The sequence below is a fragment of the Diceros bicornis genome, chromosome 17 (genome assembly GCF_020826845.1).
Source record: "Diceros bicornis minor isolate mBicDic1 chromosome 17, mDicBic1.mat.cur, whole genome shotgun sequence".
NCBI classification, from domain to species: Eukaryota; Metazoa; Chordata; class Mammalia; order Perissodactyla; family Rhinocerotidae; genus Diceros; species Diceros bicornis.
Window position 1 is genome coordinate 45878716 of NC_080756.1, and position 17922 is coordinate 45896637.

Below are 17922 nucleotides of genomic sequence, written 5' to 3' on the forward strand. Positions count from 1 at the left end.
GAACGTATAATTTGGATAGCCATATTCTGTATTGGAAGAATCCTCACATCGGCTACATGATTAGGGAGCACCAGCCATTGCTGTAGAAAAGGCAGAGTAAAAACCCTTGACACTACATACCTCCCTCACCACCTCCAGCAAGGATAGCAATCAGAAATCGTACTCCATGCCAAAAAGAATTTTAGACATTAATACCACCACTAAAAACTTGAGTTGCAAAAGTGGAGATTTCTCTTATAATGCCATTTAATTAATTTGTCCAGCCTTTGCGTAAACCAGAAGCATCAGACCATCTGACAGTAAACTATCAAAACTTAACCAAGTGGTAATCCTATTTCCCACATGTTGAAGATGGTATCTTTTCGGGAACAGATTAACCCAGCCTCTTCTACTTGGTACGTGGCTACTACTGATCTGGTGAATGTGTTCTCCTCAATCCTTCTTGGCAAGAGAAATCAAAACCAGATCACTTTTACATGAGGAGGACAACAATTTACATTCATTGTCTTGCCTTAGAGCTATGTTAAATCTCCTGTTCTCTGTCACTATATCATCTGCAGGGACCTCGATCGTTTTTATATTCTGCAACACCTCGTGTTGGTTCACAATATTGGTGATATAATTGGCAATTTGACATTATTAGCAGGAATTGGCCAGTATTCTAGGCATCCTGATAAGATGCCTAAGTACCAGAGGGCAAATCTCAATAGAAAAAAACTCACAGCAAAAAACCCTAGGGTACTACAGCAAGGTCCTTCCTTCTGTAGCACAGAATTATGCAACATTTGAAAAACAATTCCTGGGATGATACTGGATCCTAGTTGGGGCTGAATCCCAATCTTGGAACACCAATTCACTATGGGACTAGAGCCGTATATTATCTAATCCACTGAGTCATAAGTTTGGGAAGGAAGAGTAGCGACTTATTATGAATGTGCCATTCAGGATTGGGCCTGAGAAGTTCTAGAAGACACAAGCAAATTACGTAAACAGGTGGCTAAACACCCAAGTCATCTGTGTGGTATCAATCCCTCTCCCACAGCTCATAGCTATGGCATCATGGGTTCCCTATGCGTAAATGACAAGACAAACAACAGATCAGTCAGGGCCTGATTCACAGATAAGTTGGTGTGATTTGATCATGTGAGCTTTACTGGATAATTGCTACACTCTAGGCTCATTTAGGGATGGCTCTAAAGGACACGGTAAAGGGAAGAAATCTTCAAAGATAACATTTGGAACTTTGCTTTGCATGCAAGGAAAAGTGGCCTGAGTTTAGGGCTCCTGGGCAGAGTGAATGGTTTGGCTATTTGGTCAACAATCAGAAGAAAGACAATTAGAAGACAAGAGACAATGAAATCTTAAGAAGATGCACGTGATTGGATCTATGGAAGTGGGAACAAAGTGTGCATTTGTTTATGTCTCATATTAATGCCCACCAGGGAGCATCTACCTCAGAAGAGGCATCAATAACCAAGTAGGTAGGAAGACTTGTCCTGTGGATGCCAGCTAGCCTCTTTCTTTGGCAACCCAGTGCTAGCAGAATGGGACCATGAACAGAGTGACCACAGTGGCAGAGATATAGCTATGCAGGCTCAACCATAGGGCTCCCTTTCTTTAAAGTTTATCTAGCTACTGCTCACTAGTCAGGAGCAGAGAACAAAACTGAGCCCTCATTATGACACCATCCTTCAAGGAGACCAGTCAGCCACCTGGTGCTAGATTGATTTTATCAGACTTAATCCCCCTAGAGGGAGCAGAAATTCATCCTTTCATGAACTGACACCTTCTCTGCATGTGGATTTGCCCTCTCTACCTCTAGGGCCACCACTAACATCGTCATCATCTGAGGGCTTATACAACGTCTAATGTATATTTTCACGGTTTCTCACACTAAGTTATCTCAATTTTATGATACAAGGGATTGAAGATTGGGAACATAAATGCACAGCTCACTTGTCTTACCATATATCTCATCACCTAGGAGCAGAATGATGGAATAGTCAGTTAGAAGCCCAGTTAAGACACAAATTTATGTATAAACCCCTTGGATTGGGATGCTGTCTTCTAGGATGTTGTGTATGAACTAAATCAATCACTGTTATGTGGTGCTGTCTCTAATAACTAGAATACATGTGTCCTAGAACCAAGGGGTAAAAGTAGGATCGGTCCATCTCACCATCCTTTTCAGGGACCCACTTGTGGAATTTGTGCTCCTCATCTCCTAAAACTTAGGTTCTGCAGGATTCGTGGCCTTGGTTTCTGGAAGGGGACTGTTTTCACCAGAGGACAGAGTGGAACTATTTTACTATGTTCCACTTTAACTTGAAACTACATCTACCACTTGGTCACTTGGCTGCTCGTGCCTTTGCAGCAGCCAAGGTGGGGAATTACTATACTGGTGGAGGTAATTGACTTTAATTTCTATGTGGTGCTAGGATTGGGGATACATAATGGGAACAGAGAGGAGTAAGTGTGGAATCTTAGCAGTCGTGAGGGGTAAATATTTGTGCTTCTGTGCCAAGGGATAATGTGAATGGGCAATTACAGCAATGTAGCCCCGAAAAAGAAAGGCAACGAAGGGCTCAGATCTCTCAGGTATGAAAATTGGGGTCAACTTAGCAGACAAGAAAACTAAGCCAGCCAAAGTGTTGGCCAAGGGTGAGAGAAATGAATAGAATGAATAATAAAGAAGGGAGATGATAAATATCAGTTATAACCTTGGTACTAGCTGTAACAGTAGGGACTAGAGTTTGTTCTAATAACTCCTGAAATTAAGCCTTTTCTCAGATTAATGTTGATCACTACTTTGAAGGGGACGCTGTGACAGGTTTCACTTAATGGAGGGCATGGTGAATCTGAGTGGTGCAAGGGATGGGCTGTATTGGTCATTTTATACTCTCTCAGCCTATCTCTTACCCCAGCCACTGCTGTGCTGACTAGTTCCATTAAATACTTCAACAAGCTTCCACCTTGGTTCAGCCATACAGTACCTCATTTTGGGCCTAGACCATGTAACTCTCACTTCTTGCCATGGGACATCTTGGCAAGATGGTGTAGGATACCCGTGGGACCACACGTGGCCCTAATGTATGCACAACCAGATGTGCATTACTTAAGTTCCAGCCTGAAGTAATGGGGATGGGGACCAATGGAAGGATGCTTCCCCCTGTTGCTCCCAAGCCATCAATTCTCAAAGATATTTCATAAGGCCTCCTAGAAGATCCTGTGAGACTGAATAATGAATACTGGTAAGCGGCAGCTCACCCAAAACACATTTCTGAATTGGTTTTTCCTCTATCCCTGTTCAAAACCACTGCCTCTCACCCTGGTTCTCCAAGATTATATTCCCAAATAAAATAAACTACCTTTGTACAAGCCTTGATTAACAGTTGAATCTCAGGTTGTGGAAGTGAATATGGAATTCACCCAGAAAGCATTTGGCATTGCAAGACTGGATTTAGGGTGAAAGGATGGAACTGGCTGATAGACAAAGCTGTGAGAAAGGATGAGCTTATCATATTAAATAGATAACAGCAATTTACTAAATGTGACAGCAATATTTGGGGAACATGGTTAGACCAAATCCCTTCATTAATAAACTGAGCTCCCTGAATGCGAAACTAGAGAAAAAGTTGTCCTGAATGTCATTCCTCACTTTCACACTCACTGTACCATTTGCTCTGAGAATTCTTGTTACCTGGCTATTTAAAGATTCCCTCGAGGAAAACAATGTTGTCAAAATAGATCTTTCTTTAAGAAGACAGAAAAAATAGGCCTTTTTCTTTGATCAGTCAGTGAGAGCAAGGAAAGAGGTCAAACAAGAGTAGATGTTTTTCTAGGACGGAGAAAAGAATGAACACCTCTTTTGGATTTTATTTTTTTAAAAAAGGATATAATACGTGCTTATTAAACATGAAAACCTTCCAGCCAGTTATGGCAACAATTTCAGAGAACAAAATTATTTAAGGAACTTTACTGTTAACTCTTTATGGGTATGCTCACTGATAGAGACTTTTTTTTTACCCCTCTAAACTAATCAGAGCATTTTAAAGTAACATACTAAAATTTCCACTAAATTTACATTAAAATTGGACATGTTGTTATCTACTGTACTAAAAAAAGCACATGATGTATCTCTTAATCACTGCTTAATGGTGAATACTAACACTTGAACTTTTTCCAATTAAAGGGATATTTAGCTCAGACACTAGTACCTTATCATTTTAGGTGTTTTGTTATTCTTTTAGCACTTGTTAATGGCAGGACTCTCTGGCTATTACCAAAGGTCTTTCAAATCTTACAATTTCTGAGCAGTTTAAAGTATGGGAAGAAAAAAAAGCCTCAGTCTTTTTAATTAAAAAACAGAATTTTACAATAAAACTGGAGGGGGGATGGATAACTATCCTATATTATCCAAAAGAGGTGTGGAAAATTTATATGTAATATTTATTCTTGAATTTTCATAATTTTTCCTTGAATTTGTTTTAAAAATTAGAACTTTTTTGGGTAATTCATATATTTTTTTCTCATGTGTTAGAAATTAATCATATTGCTGCTAAGAAGACACACCTTCACATTGCTTTTTACAGTTAAAAAATAATTTGTGCGTGCAGAGAAAATAATCCACTCTTTCATTTAGTATTCCCTGAGGCCTTCTGCATTGACCTGGCTGGAGGTTTTTCTGTAATGAGCACTGTTTACAGCTAAGTGGATCTTTTTTTGCTTTCCTTACAGAGTGTCATGATTCTCATAAATCAAACTGTGAGAAATAATCAGCTCTAGAAGAACCAGAAAAACTCTTTGAATTCTGGCCTAGCAACAGTAACACAGAAAATGTTCTTCTAAGACTAGGACCCTCCAGGAGCTATGCTTTTGAGTTTGAAACCACTGCTTAAGATTTTTCTAGTTTGTTATGCAAGTAAAATATTAGTGTTCCAGCCTTATTTCCCTATTTAAATAACTTGCATTGTTGGCCTTTTATTCATTTGTTTGTTAGTTCATTGGTTCACATTCAGCAGAAATCTACAGTACCAGGGTATGCTCTAGACACTGATGTACCCTGATGGTATGACCCCTGACACAAGTGAATTTATGGTCAAGTGGGAGAGGCAGGCAGAGATAGGAATAAAACACTAGGGGAGCGTAGAGGGAAAAACAACAAACCCTGCCAAGGAGGTCAGGGAAGGGCTTCGCTGAAGAGGTAACATTTGAAAAAGAGGAGCAGTGGCACCAGGTCGGTGGGAAGAGCTTACAGGCACAGCAACAGCATGAGGACAGGCATGGGGTTCTGGGGCAAGTGCACGTGGCGGGAAACTAGGAGTTCTGTGGGGTAAGGACAGCCCCCCCCCCTACTTTTTTTAATGACACATTAAGGAATTTGGACTTTTTCCTGGGGGCAGTAACATTTTTTACTAGAGGAGCCTAAAGAGCAAATTTATTTTGGAGGTGATAGTTGATGACCATGTGCTAGATGATTAAGTTATTGGTGTGTAAGTTTGGAAATGAGGGCTGAAGGCAGGTTTCAGAAGAATCCGAACACTGAATAAGGGAATCTGGTTGTGCCATGTAAGCAATGAAGATTTTTAAAAGTGGATGGGGGGGGGTGGCACGATGAAAGCAGTGTTTTTCTGCAATGTCGACGTTAGTGGCTTTATCGCTTTGTACTAGGGATATGGAAAACAGCTATTGAGACAGGTTTCTGGTAGGGATGTTACTTAAATTAATCCGAGGAGGACATAAAGAAAGTAGGACATTGAGAGACAACCATTATTAAGTATGAACATCAGTGCTCAAGAGCAAAAATTTATCTTAAATATCCTATCTATCCCATACTTAAAGAATAATGCCAATAGAATTGCAAAAATTAAAGGATAAAATTTGGGATGCAAATATAACAAAAATCTTGAAAAATCGTATCATGAGAATATTTAGTTTGTGTGAACTGGAAGGATACCCCATTAATCAATTGTAGAAACTAGATGACTTACTCTCAATCCAAGATAAACCTCATAAAAGTACAGTATTCAGTATATTCTTTCTTATCTTTAGGTTATTACACTATTAGGATTTTATTAAGCTTTATCTTCAAAACTACAAACTGGTCTTTCAATGATTATTCTGTCTTCTACAATACCATTCAACACAGTGTGCCTGCTTCTGCACAATCTATTTAGAGGAGTGACACCCTATCAAATATTACTGAGTGTTTTTTCCAAGATCAGTTGATTGAAACCCACTCAAAGCAAAGTCTTACATATGTGATTATGACTATTTTGGTCTAAACTTCTTTAGAATACAATCGAAACATCAAAAACAAGACGTTTAAATCAAGAAAAAATTAGTGTATTAGAGGTAACTTATTTGTTTAGTTCTATTAGTGAAGTTTATTTTTCTACTCTTTCTCCACTTTATCACCTCGTCAGATTCCAGGACAAACTGAGCTATAGAGTCCCCTGGGCCACTGGCCAAATTTCACCTTTAGATAAATTTCTCTGAACCAGCAAAATGCAACATGGTTTTAATTTTCATTGGCATATCTAAGATCCCATTTAATTTTGCCAAATGTACCTTTTAAAAATTTGTATAAATTGGTGATTCTTTGAGTCTGTCTCACTGTGTTTGTTCCTCTGACTTCTCTCTCTCTCTGTGTAGATTTCCCTATCTCTTTCATAACTGCTTGCCTCTTTTATTTAATTATTTTTCCCCTCCAAAACATAAAACTTAGATATAAACTCTGATTTGTTACATTTGTTGAATTCGCTATTCATAATTTTGAAAATTGCCTATGGTTTTATTATTTTTCTCTTGAGTCCATGGCCCCTGATGGAAGGAAGGAAGGGAACTAACATTTATGAAGGATCTAAAATGTGGGGATATCTAATGTATCCCAAAATCCCTATGAGGTATTATTTCCTCCATTTTCAAGTGGAAAGATCAGGATCTCAGAAAATTCAAATAACTTGCCCAAAGTCACATGATTAATAGGTGGGAGGCTGGAGTCTGATATTCCTTATATAATGTGATATAGAGTTACTCTAAAAGAAATTTTCTCATGGAGGCAGTGAACTACATATAAACTGGCCCTCACTGACTTTTTTAAACAGCTGTTTTGAGATACAATTCACAGACATCAAATTCGTCCATTTAAAGTATCGGATTCAGCCGTTTTTAGTATATTAATAGAGTTGTGCAACCATCACCACAACTTAATTTTGGAATATTTTTATCACCGTCCCCCCACCCCGCACCCCAGAGAAACCCTATACACATTAGCAGTCACTCTCCATTTACCCCATCCTCTCAGACCTAGGCAACCAGTCATCTACTTTGTCTTTATAGATTTGACTATTTCATGTAATGGAATCATGTAATATGTGTTCTTTTGTGATTGGCTTCTTTAACTTAGTATTAACGTAATATTTTCAAGGTTTATCCATACTGTAGCATGTATCATTCCTTTTTATTGCCCAATAATATTCAATTGTATTCAATTGTATACCAAATTATGTTTCCCCATCTTGATGAAAACTTTGGTTGGTTCTATTTTTTGACTATTTTGAAAAATATTATATGAAAATTCTGTATGAGTTTTTGTGTGGACATATATTTTTATTTCTCTTAGGCATATACCTACAACTAGAATTTAACATGTTGAGGTACTATCAAATTGTTTTCCAAAATGGCTATGCTATTTTACATTCCCACCAGTAATATAAGAGGGTTCCAAATTCTGCACCTCATCATCAACACTGGCTATTGTCTATCTTTTGATCATAGCCACCATAGTGGGTGTGAATTGATATCTCACTGTGGTTTTGATTTGCATTTCTCTAATGACAAATAAATTTGAGCATCTTTTTATGTGCATATTAATAATTTTTATATCTTCTTCAGAGAAATGTCTCTTCAAATCCTTTGTCCATTTTTAATTGGGTTACTTGTCTTTTTATTACTGAGTTGTTAAGTCTTCTTTACATATTTGGGATACAAGTCCTTTCTCAGATATATGATTTACAAATATTTTCTCCCCTACTATAGTCTTTTCTTGTGGTATCTTTGTCTGGTTTTGTTATCAGTGCAATACTGGCCTCATAGAATGAGTTAGGAAGTGCTCCCTTCTCTTCTATTTTTTGGACATGTGTGTTTAAAGAGTGTGTGTAGAATAGGTATTATTTCTTCTTTAAATATTTGGTAGAATTTACCTTGAAGCCACTTGGACCTGGGATTTTTTGATTACTGAAAGTTCTTAAATTACAAATTCAATCTCTTTACTTATTATAGGTCTGTTCAGATTTTCTATTTCTTCTTAAGTTACTTTTGGTATTTTGTGTTTTTCCATGAATTTTTAAATTTCGTCTAAGTTATCTAATCTGTTGGCATATGCAGTTGTTCATAGTACTCCCTTATGATCCTTTTTATCCTTCTACTGTAAGGTCGGTGGTGGCGTGCCCTGTTTTACTCCTGATTTTAGTAGTTTGAGTATATTCTATTTATTTCTTGGTCAGCCTAGCTAACATTTTGTTAATTTTGATGATCTTTCCAAAAAACCAACTTTGGTTTTATTGATTTCCTCTGTCATTTTTCTATTCTCTATTTCACTTATTTATGCTCTAACTTTTTTTTTTTTTTTTTTTTTTTTGTGAGGAGATCAGCCCTGAGCTAACATCCACCAATCCTCCTCTTTTTCTTCGCTGAGGAAGACGGCCCTGGGCTAACATCGGTGCCCATCTTCCTCCACTTTATATGGGACGCCGCCACAGCATGGCTTACCAAGCAGTGCGTCGGTGCGCGCCCGGGATCCGAACCAGCGAACCCCGGGCCGCCGCAGCGGAGCGCGCGCACCTAACCGCTTGCGCCACCGGGCTGGCCCCTATGCTCTAACTTTTAAAATTATTTTCTTACTGTTGCTGCTTTAGGTTTAATTTGCTCTTTTTCCTCCAGTGCTTTAAGGTAGAAGATTAGGTTATTAAGATCTTCCTTCTTTTTCAGTATAGATGTTCACAGCTATAAATTTCCCTCTAAACACTATTCTAGTTGCATCCCATTAGTTTTAGTATGTTGTCTCTTAATTTTAATTCATTTCAAAGCATTTTTAAATTTTACTTGTTATTTTTTCTTTGACCTATTGGTTATTTAGATGTGTGATGTTTAATTTCTATATTTTTGTGAATTTCTCAAATTTCCCTCTATTACTGATTTCTGATTTAATTCTATTGTGGTTGGAGAACATGCTTTGCAGGATTTCCGTTCTTTTAAGTTTACTAAGGCTCATTTAATGACCTAGCATATTGTCAATCCTGTAGAATATTCTATGTGCACTTGAGAAGAATGTGTATTTTGCTGTTGTTGGATGGAGTAGTCTATAGATGGTTTTTAAGTCTAGTTCCTTTTTAGTGTTGTTCATGTCTTCTGTTTCCTTATTGATCTTCTGCTTAAGTGTCCTGTCCATTTTTTGAAGGTGAAACATTAAATTCTCCAACTGTTATTTTGAATCATCTATTTTGCCCTTCAATTATATCAGTTTTTGCTTTTGGTTGCTGTTTGTATCGTGTATTTTTCCTCATATTTTAAACTTTCAACGTATTTATGCCTTTGAATCTGAAGTGTCTCTCTGGTAGACAGTATATACTTGGATTACTTTTTAAATCCATTATGTCAATATCTGCCTCTTTTATTAGAGAGTTTAAGATAAGATTTACACCTGCCATTATGCTAATTGTTCTCTGCATTATTTAATGTCTTCATTCCTATATCATTCCTATATTCTTCCATTACTCACTTCTTTTGTGTTAAGCAGATATTTTCTAGTGCACCATTTTAATTACTTTGTTGTTTCTTTTATTATAATTTTTGATAATTAATTTTCTTAGTAGTTGTCCTGAGATTATACTTAACATCTTAATTTAGAACAATCTAGTTCAGATTAATACTAAATAAATAGTATATATCAAAAATTTGCTCCAATATAGCTCTGTTCTACCCCCTCTTTGTACTATTATTTTCATGCAAATTACATCTTTATATATGATAAGTCCACCAGCACAGTTTTATAATTGTTGCTTTATGTTGTTGTCTTTTAAATTATATAAGTGAAGAAAAGATTTACTAAAAATTAAGTTTACTACCTGCTTTTTTTTTTTTGTGAGAAAGGTCAGCCCTGAGCTAACATCCGTGCTAATCTTCCTCTTTTTGCTGAGGAAGACCAGCTCTGAGCTAACATCTATTGCTAATCCTCCTCCTTCTTTTTTTTTCCCCAAAGCCCCAGTAGATAGTTGTATGTCATAGCTGCACATCCTTCTAGTTGCTGCGTGTGGGACGCAGCCTCAGCATGGCCCGAGAAGTGGTGCGTCGGTACGTGCCGGGGATCTGAACCCTGGCCGCCAGTAGCGGAGCCCGCACTTAACTGCTAAGCCACGGGGCCGGCCCTACTAGCTGCTTTTGATATTTACCTGTATAGTTACCCTTATAGATGCTCTTTATTTCTTCATTTGGATTTAAGTTACTGTCTAGTAAAACTTAACTTTCATTTCAGCTTGCAAGACTTACTTTAGTAAATCTTGTAGGGCAGGTCTGAAAGCAACAAATTCTCTCAGTTTTTGTTTACCTTGGCATAAATCAATACCCCCTTCATTTTTGAAAGATGATTTGATTGGTATAGAATGTCTGGTTGACTCTTTCTTTCAGCATTTTGAATTTTCCTCTCACTGTCTTTTGCCTCCCTGGTTTCTGATGAGAAGTCAGCTGTTAACCTTATTGAGGATCTCTCATTCTCAGTGAATCATTTTTCTCTTGCTGATTTCAAGATTCTTTCTTTGTCTTTTGACAGTTTGAGTAGGTGTGGATCTCCTTGACTTTACCTTACTTAGAATTCGTTGAGATTCTTGCATGTATACACTGATGTTTTTCATCAGATTTGGGAAGTCTATGGCTATGATTTCTTCAAATATGCTTTCTGCCCCTTTCTCTCTCTCCTCTGCCTCTGGGACTCCTGTTATGTGTATGTTGGTATGCCTGATGATGTTCCACAGTTGATGCTCCACAGTTCCTTGAGACCTTGTTCATTGGTCTTCACAGATTTTCCTTTCTGTTCCTCAGACTGGGTAACCTCAATTGACCTATCTTGAAGTTTGCCAATTATTTCTTCTGCAAGCTCAAATCTGTTGTTGAGCCCCTCTAGTGAATTTTTCATTTCCGTTATTATACTTTTCAACTCCAAAATTTCTATTTGTTTTTTTTAATTTCTGTCTCTTTATTGATATTCTCCATTTAGTGAAGCATCATTGTCATACTTTCCTTCAATTCTTTAGATGTGATTTCCTTTAGTTCCTTTAACACATTCATAATAGCTGATTTAAAGGGTTTTGTTTAGTAAGTCTAAAATCTGGGTCCCATCAGGAAGAGTTTCTATTGATAACGTTTTTCCTGTGTTTGAGCCATAATTTTCCTGTTGGAAAGTGGACATTTCAGATCCTATAATGTGGCAAATTTGGAATTCAGGTCCCCTCCCCAGGATTTGTTGGTGGTGGTTTTTGTTGTTATTGCTGCTGAGTTTCTTTGTTTAGTGATTTTCTGAGACTAATTCTGCAAAGTCTGTATTCCCTGTAGTGGGTAGCCACTGAAGTCTGTGTTTGATTGGCTAAGTGGTTGGCAAATGATTGGTCAGAGATGTTCTAAAATGGCTTGAAGCAGTAAGTCTTCTACCCTTTGCCAAGGAACTTTATTTGTGTTGGGGAACTCCAGCAATTTATAATTCTGCCTTTGCCTTTATTTCCTGCTTGTATAGAGCCTCAAAACCAACCAGAGATGAGAGATTGGGGCACTCATGTCTTTCCTCAGAATATATACAGCCCTGCTTATACATCCGGACTTTGAAATCCCCAGCAATATGTCAGATCTTTTCAAAGACCCCTGTGAACACCTCATTGCCAGGTCTTCCTTTTATATTTCTGTCCACCTTCTTGTTTGCCCTAACAGATACTGACGGCATCTGTGATATTAAACAATTTTTGCTGATTGTTTTCAACAAATGCCCTGGAGATAGGCTTTTGAGCTCTGAATCAGGTCAAATAATGACAATGCCTTACGGATAGGGATTTTTCAGGAAGCTTCGAGGTAGACCAAATACTGATGATGTTCTGCGGATGGAAATATTTGAGGAGCTCCAAATTTGTTCTGCCCCCATGCTCCATGGCTCCAAGGCTGTTGGTTTGCAAGGTGACTTCAGAACTAAGGAGAAAGGGATAGCTATAGGTCAAGTTTCAAATCCATAAATCTTGTTGTTCTTACTGAAGTTCAGCAGTTTTTCTCGAATAAATACTCCTCTGATTGTTGCAAGCCTTTGGTTAATTTCTAGAGTTCTGAAAAATTTGATTTGGATATTTTTTTCCATGTTTTCGTTGCTTCTATGGAGGAGTGGATTTATGGAAGTTCTCACTCTGACATCTCAGAAGTTCCAAGACTCTTCATTGACTCTTATTTTTACGTTACTCTCTTCTCAATATTTCAACGATCCAATTTCTACTTGGGAGAAGAAAGTCCTCCCTATGGATATTAGTCTTGCTTTGGAACTGTTTTGCGCCATTCCAAAACCAGGCAATAAATAGACAATGTTTTTAAACATTTTCAAAGCACAATTATTAACAAATGTCTGTACCAACCAGCATTTTTCCTAACTTATTTTGTATCTTATTTCCTTTTTTCAATCAATTTTTATTTGCATTTTTGGAGTGGTATAATCTTTGAAAAATATAAAGAATAGTATGGATTCTCCCTAAAACGTACACATGTAAGTACAAAAATACACACTTTTTCCAATGTGTTCATGGGCCTGAATCCCTAAGATCTCTCTGGAACACAGATTAAAATTCCCTCTCAGAATTTTATACTACATTTGTTTATATTTACTGTCCCTATGTTTTACACCATCTTTGTATCTGAGAAAATTTAACCTTGGTAGTACATAAGAAGGATGAAATCAACATTTATTAAATGTTGATTATCTCAGTTACTATGTTATGTAAAATGATTTGTGTATAATAGGTATTTAGTAATTATATTTTGAGTAAATACTACTTTACCTATATTATTTTAGCCGCCTTAACTATTTCCTCAATTTTGGACGGATAAACATGGCCCTCAATAAGAAACTAGAATAGTTTGATAATATGTTGCACTCAAGAAACAGCAGAGTGGGTGGGGAAAAAAAAGATGAAGAAGTACTGCTGAAATTGAGAATAGATTCAAAACTGACTTCGCAAAACTTTAGAAATCTTTCAATTTGCACCACTCCGAAGATCTGCCTCTCCAAAAGTATGAAACAATATAAAACAACTGATGAAGATTTGTTCTTGGGAGCCTCAATTGTGAGCCCAAGCTCAGCACCCAAATTACCTTCTTCTCTGGTCCTATTGTGTGTCTCTCACAGGACAATTTGCCATCAGCATGGTAGCATTAACAGTCCAAGGCAGCAAAGCCTATGTTCAAGTTCGTGACTCCATAGTTATGTTTGTTTCTACCAAGCCCTGGTGCCCTCTTTACTTAGCATTTTGCATGTGGATCTGAATATGGTAACAGCCTCTCAAAGGTACTGTAACTACTTCGACTTTAATTTTTCCATGTATTTTAACTCGATTCCATGTACAACATCTGGAGACACTAATTACTGCCTGTCCTAGAAACTTACACTCCAGTTTGCCCTGGTGATAGTCATGTCATTAACTGACTCAGAACCAACTCTAATTAATCAACTGACAAATATAGATGGTCCACCGGCCTGCACCAGTTTTAGTCTGAATCCAGCACAAGATAATATCCTCAGCAGCATTGCCTGTGAAAATTCTAGGCACTGATAAGAAAATCTATTTATTTAGCAGGCTAAATGATGGAGGAAAACTGAGTATTTTCATCAGATTTCAAAATGAATATCTAGTTATCTTTAGTGGTAAATTCAATTCACAAACCAGTAGGGAGAGTCCTGTGTATCCTTCTCATGCCCATCCCTCTACCCCCAACAGTTTATTAATGTAGGCAAGTTTTTTCTGGTATTTCACTTTCAAGTAGTCAACTTTACTGTTTTGGCTGCATTCCAGTCTGTGTAATTACACTATCCTCCCTCTTAAAGAAAAATAAAATCCCGCCAAATCATTGTGGTTTTAATTAGAGAAGTTATTCTTTACTTCCTCTCAAGACAAACAAGAAGCTGTCAAATTGTATTTTCACTGCCACAAAGCAGCTGTGGTCAAACCAGGGGGGCTGGGTTTTATAATAGGTAGGAATCTCCTAATTAGTTCCATAATGGACTTTAGAGTCTTTTTGACGAAAGGTATTATGGAACTAGAATGTGGTATTATTGTACACACAGCTCCTGCTGTAGACAGCAAAAAGTGAAGTTCTGTCCAGTTTATTCTCCTTAGGCCCCAAGACTCATCTTAATCAAGTATCTCAATATTTATGTTGCATTCCAACATGCTAAAAAGGCAGAAAACATTCTCAGCTCATGTGAAGGAGTGATTCATTAGGAATACATACCTATGTTAATATATCACAAATACTTGGTACACCAAAGAATTCTTAAGGAACATTTAGCGAACAGAATGTCTTTTGGGGGGCTCACAGTTGAAAGAATTTTGCCACGTGTAACTCCCTGAAAAGATTATTTTGATTTGCAAAAAATAAAAAAGACTGCACACATATGGAATAAAATCACAAACACACACATACATACAATATTATGGCAGATCTAGTGAATGCCTTGAGGATTATCATTTTCCTGCAATCAGTGTTTAAAATAAAAATGTGAGCTTGAGGTTTTGCTACTTATTTTAACATTAAGAGATTACTTGCTGGTTGTAAAGTATTACAAATTTTACAAGATATCGCGTTTTTCTAATTACAAATATAATACTCATTGCAGAAAATTTGGAAGATCATTATGTCACCAACTTGACAAAGCTAATATGAGCAGTTTGGTGAAGACCTACCTGTATTATAATCTGCATTATAATCTGCCGTCCATTTACTTTTTCATTTAGCAATACATCATCAACATTTTCCATGTTGATAATATCTTATACAGCATTATTATTCTTACTTGCAAAGTATGAATATGCCATAATTTATAATCTCTGGTTTTGGGAAATTTAGGTTGCCTCAATTTTTTAATACTCTAAGTAGTGTTTCAAGGAACATTCTTCATATGTATCATTGCATTCATCTTTGACAAAGGCTTTGTATCATATTTGGTTAAGCCCTTAGGACAGATTCTTAAATAGAATTACGGAATTAAATGTATGCATATTTTCCAGGCTTTTGATTTTTAATGCCACTTGCTCTTGAGAGATTTATAGAAGTTTTCCTGTATCACTGCCAACAAAGAGAATTATGATTTATTTTTAATTTTTTTGTGACTCAAAGGCAAAAGAATGAGTTTATAATATTCCATTATATTCACTAATATTTTTTTCATGTCTTTTGGCCATTTGTACTTTCTATTTTGGAATCACTCATTAATTCCTTTGCCTATTTTCCTATTGAAATGTTCCTCTTTTGAATTGGTTTGTAAAAATGATTTCTGTATTACGAGTATCAGGAATATAAAAAATTAAGACATCTGTCATACATGTATAGCTTAAATTTATTTACAATAAAATTTGACATACAGAAAGTTAAAATGTTTTATGCCTTTAGAATTATGCTTTGAGAAGTCTTCTACATGCTATAATTAAATTAATGTTCACATGTTGTTTCTTTTAATTATTTTACAGTTTTAATTTGCTTTTAAGGCTTCAATCACTTTAAAATTTATTTTGGTGTTACAGATTTTTTTCCATTAAATTCATTATGACAGACTTGAAGTTGCTGTTCATAGAGTTATTTATCTTTTTTTTTTAAATCACTGATGGATTCACACATAAAGAAGGCTGGGATTTTAGGCATGCAGAACAACAGGGAGGAAAACATTTCAATTTTTCTTTAAAATATTTCAAATGCTTATACTAGATTTTGTGAAGATCTTAAATTTATGCAAAGGCCTTGTCCACAAGAAGTTTACTCAAAGAACTTCTGTTAAAATGTGTCACAAAATTGAAATAATATATATACTTATATTAATCTTTGAGGAGGAAACAAATTTAAATTTTTTATTGCTCATTGATATGTCTCAATTTTCACTTGTCAGAATTTTCTAGATTCTGTGTAGTTATTCTAGGTTGTATTATCAATACATATTGAAGGAAACCATAGAGGCTGGAAATCACTTTTCATTGCATAAGTAGCTCTTTTGTAACCAGTAAGTTAATGAGGAAAGAGAGATGAGCTAATACAATGCAAAGCTTATAGTGTATTTTAGGTATCAAATTTATAATCTAGCAATTCCAATTGAATATTTTAACTAACTAACTCACCTTGTATTTCCAATTTAGGAAGACTTACAGAGGACGTAAAATTGGATGATTGTTTAAATAAGCCATGAGGATATTACTGAGAAGATTTCACATCCTACTTGGTAGGTTTACACTAAGCGCTGTACCTTTGATTGTTGGTATGTCTGTAAGAGCAGGTAAATGGGAAAGTTGAAGGTGACATTGAAGTTGAAGACTTCAAGGTCAAGGAGAAATAATAACTACTTTCTTCCCCTGTCACACCTTTCAGTTGAGACTTGCTTTTAATCATATGGTGTCTCCCCTTCCTACACACTACTTCAAAGAGTTACTTCCTTCTCACTGCAGCTTATGTGTCCACTGAACCCTTCCAGTGAGGGATTTCTCCTTTCAATTTTAGTTTCAGAAAACTGTATTGACTGAAAGCCCAATTAAAACTCTTTTCAAAATGTACAGCAGTCCCTGTCACACCCACAGAGTGGTTAGAGAATTAATGAAGCAGCACGTTGGCAAACTAAGCTCCATCCATCTGACAGGCTTCCTTAGTGAGACTTAGAATTTGCCGCCTCTGTGGTTCTCCACCCAGGATTTCACAGCCCCCAAGAGAGCTGCCCATAAAGGAGAATGTGAGGTTGTTATCTCTGCCCTCTTCGCCCCCCACCAATAGCAGATATGGTTTATTTTTAACCCAAGGACAACCCTTTTTTTCATATCAGAAATATAATAGGCCTATTTAACTACTTCGGAGAATTAAAGGTGCAGTAATAAGCAAGAATTATATGACATGACATTCTCAGTGCTTAATCTTGGGAGACACATTTTAAGGGAAACAAATATAATGGAGAGAGGGTCAACATTTTGGAGAAATTTACCTAGAGTATAAATCCAGGTTCATCAATAAATTTCATTTTTATCTACAATTCTTGACATTTATCCATTCATTTCCAACAACACATTCATTCAACAATATTTTTTGAGTTCTACTCTGGGCTATGTACTATTCTAGGTGCTTGGGATGCAGCAATTTTTACAGCAGGCAAAAACCCCTGCCTACATTGTAGAAATGAAGACAATCAACAAAATAAGACCAATAAACAAGTTACATAGTGTTTCAGTGGCAAAGTGCTAAGGAGCAAAGTAAAGGAAGGAAGGGTGTTAGAAAGTGTTGCAAGTCATGGGGAAATGGTTAAATTAAACCCTTATATGAAGTTGCCAGGAAAGGCTCACTGAGAAGGTAACATCTGAATAAATAGCCAAATATGGTAAGTGATCAATGCTGGGCAGAGAGGAGGCACTTGAGGGAGGCATTGTAGATAGAGAAAAGTGCCAGGGCAAAGCTCTGAGTGGGAGCATACCTGGAACATTGGAGGAACAGCAAAAGGCTGTGGCTGGAGCAGGGTGAGCCAGGCATAGAATAGGAGCATATAGGACCAGAAAGGTAAGAGGAGTCCAGATCTGAAGGGCCTGGTAGCTCACTGTAAGCACTTTACCTCTGAATGAGAGGTGAAGCTATTAAAGTGTTTTACTGAGAAATGTTCAGATG

The 17922-nt window shown here is 36.7% G+C and overlaps 1 long non-coding RNA gene across 1 annotated transcript in view; it reads left to right on the top strand.

Moving 5' to 3' along the window:
* Positions 1 to 17922, top strand: part of LOC131416280 (uncharacterized) — a 43128-nt gene that overhangs the window by 12411 nt on the left and 12795 nt on the right. The window contains exon 2 of the long non-coding RNA XR_009222572.1: positions 16422 to 16504. This is a non-coding gene — a long non-coding RNA (uncharacterized LOC131416280). The remainder of the gene's footprint in view (positions 1 to 16421; positions 16505 to 17922) is intronic.